This window comes from Nannospalax galili, unplaced genomic scaffold, assembly GCF_000622305.1.
Source record: "Nannospalax galili isolate Female #2095 unplaced genomic scaffold, S.galili_v1.0 scaffold118, whole genome shotgun sequence".
Lineage (NCBI taxonomy): Eukaryota > Metazoa > Chordata > Mammalia > Rodentia > Spalacidae > Nannospalax > Nannospalax galili.
The window spans coordinates 218,060-220,887 of record NW_008340856.1 but is presented as its reverse complement, the minus strand read 5'-3'; the positions used below and the strand labels follow the sequence as shown (position 1 = coordinate 220,887).

The following is a 2,828-nucleotide window of genomic DNA, read 5'->3' as shown; positions in this document are numbered from 1 at the left end:
ATTAGGAAATTCAAAAAATACACAAACATTTCATCAAAGATTTACAGTGGCAAATAAGCACCTGAAAAAAAATGTTTAACATCATTAGCCTTTAGGAAGGTATAAAATAGGACCGTGATGAGAGATCACTACATACCTATCAGAACAGATCAAATAAATTAAATAAATAAATAAATAAATGATAAATTAGAGACAACAATCTGTGCTCACACCAAGGGGATGATGATGACTTCCTATGTCCTCCTGCACACTGGGCAGAAGATATTCCTGATTGGTCTGGGGACCTGGAAGAATGAGCCTGGCCAAATAAAAATAGCCATTAAATATGCCCTTAGAGTAGGCTACCACCACATTGACTGTGCTGCTATCTACTCAGATTGTGGGGGCCCTAAAGGAGAACACAGGATCAAAGATGTGAAACCCCAAACATCACCCTGATGATGTGGAGGCTGCTCTCCCAAAGACACTGACGGACCTCAAGCTGGAGTATCTGGGCTATCTGGACCTGGACTTTCTGGCCTTATGTCTTCAAGAAGGGAGACAATCATTTCCCCCAGAATGCTATTGGAATTGATATGACTCTACCCACTATCAGGAGACCTGGAAGGCTGTGGAGACACTGGTAGCAAAAGGGCTGGTGCCAGCACTGAGCTTGTCCAACTTCACCAGTTGGCAGATTGATGTACTCAGTGTGGCCTCTGTGCGCTCAGCTACCTGTATTAGAATACCACCCATTTCTGGTTCAAGATGAGCTCATTGTCCACTGCCAAGCACATAGCTTGGAGATAAATAACAGCCATTTAAGTTCCTCTGATTGAACTTGGCATCCTGATGAGCATGTGCTGCTGGAGGAGCCAAGTCCTGGTACTGGCTAAAAGTACAGCTGCTCTCCATCTCAGAGCTTACTTAAGTGGGAGGGTCAGCAGAAAGGAATTTGCATTCACCAAAGTATCACTCCTATCCTTCAGAACAATTCAGTATTCATTTCAGCTGTAGCACAAAGGCAATGAAATAGCTAGACGTCCTGAACAAAAATCGGCACTAGCTGGGCAGCACACGCCCTTAATCCCAGCACTTGGGAGGCAGAGGCAGGAGGATCTCTGTGAGTTCTAGGACAGCCTGGTCTACATAGTGAGTTCCAGGACAGCTGGGGCTACAGGGAGACCCTGTCCCAAAAAGACCAAAAAAAAATCAGCACTATATTGTGCCAATGGGAAGAAAGGACCAAGAGATGCGGCCGCCCTCTTTACCACTTTAAAGACCCATACTGAGACCACCCCAGGAAATAGTTTGTAAGTTTCTTTAAAAACTAAACATATTGGGGCTGGGAAGATGGCCCAGCAGTTAAGAACACTGGCTGCTCTTGCAGAGGACTTGGGTTCAGTGGCTAATGTTCTATAATTCCAGTTTCAGGGGATCTGATGCCCTCTTCTAGCCTCCATAGGCATTTCATGCATGCAGGCAAAATACTTATACACACAAAATATAAATATATACATACATACATATATAAATTTTAACACACAACCCAGCAATTGCTGTCATGGGCAGTTATTCCACAGACAGAAAGAGTTATGTCCACACAAAATTGATCAATGGTCATTCCTCGCAGCTTTATAAGAGAAAAAGTGGAAACAACCAAAATGTCCTATAATAAATAGATGGCTGCTTAAACTGCTTTGGACTACTACTCAAAGATGAAACTGTTGATACATGCAGCAGAAATTGTTCTGGTTAATTTTCAGTCCCAACCTGACTGGATTCAGAGCCACCTAGAAGACACATCTCTGGGAATACCTGTGAAGGTGTTTCCAGATATGTTTAACTGAAAGGAAGACTGTCCCTGAATGTGGTGGCATTGTCCCATGGGTTGAAGTCCCAGACTGAACAAAAAGGAAAAAGGGAGCAGAGCACCAGCATGCATCTCTCTCTGCTTTCTAGCTGGACCCGGATGCCTCACATTCCTATGCCACCCCTTCCCACCTTGATGGACTTCATTCCTCTAAACTGTGGGCAAAGATACACCCCTCTTCCTTAAGTTGCTTTTTGTCAAGTATCTGGTCACATCCTTGAGAAAAGTAGCTAATACAAAGAGAACACATTAGTGGTTGCCAGGGTTTAAGGATGGAGGGAGTAAGGGTGTGGGACTGAGGTAACGAGGAATTTGGTGGCTACACAAATTTAGTGGTAGCATGCCCAAGCTACCAATGTCGGTTTCCTGGATTTGAGAATGTACTAAATAATTACATAAGATGTAACCACCAAAAGAAACTGACAAGGGATTCATGGAACCACTCCTTACTGTCCTTGTAATTCTCTGTGAATCTCTAAAGTAAAAAGCTTTTTCTTTTAAAAAAAAATTTTTTTTTAATTTTTTAGAAGAAGCATTTCATTAGAGCTTTAACATACTCAATAACAATTTCCAGGGCAAAGATACATCTCTTTCAAAAGTCCCTATAAAATTTTAAGTTCACAGTTGAATTAATATAGTTATACAATATTGAACTCAGTATAAACCCTGTAAGGCATAAAATTGAATGAGTTTTTAACCTTTTAAAAAGAGATCTCTGACCATTTTAAAATATACTGTTTCTTACAGAAAGACTCATTGTTTTTGCTAATAACATTTTAGCCATGCTGTTTAGCCAATCCTGTTTCCAAAAACGATGTCTGCCAGAGTCTTAAAACATCATATAGGCCGGGCATGGTGGCACATGCCTGCAGTCCCAGCACTTGGGAGGCAGAGGCAGGTGGATCTCTGAGAGTTCAAGACCAGCCTGGTCTACATAGTGAGTTCCAGGACAGCTGGGGCTACAGGGAGACCCTGT

The 2,828-nt window shown here is 42.2% G+C and overlaps 1 pseudogene; it reads left to right on the top strand.

Moving 5' to 3' along the window:
* The first annotated feature begins 222 nt into the window (after window positions 1–222).
* LOC103736417 lies at window positions 223–1,271 on the top strand (annotated as a pseudogene).
* The last annotated feature ends 1,557 nt before the right edge of the window (window positions 1,272–2,828 follow it).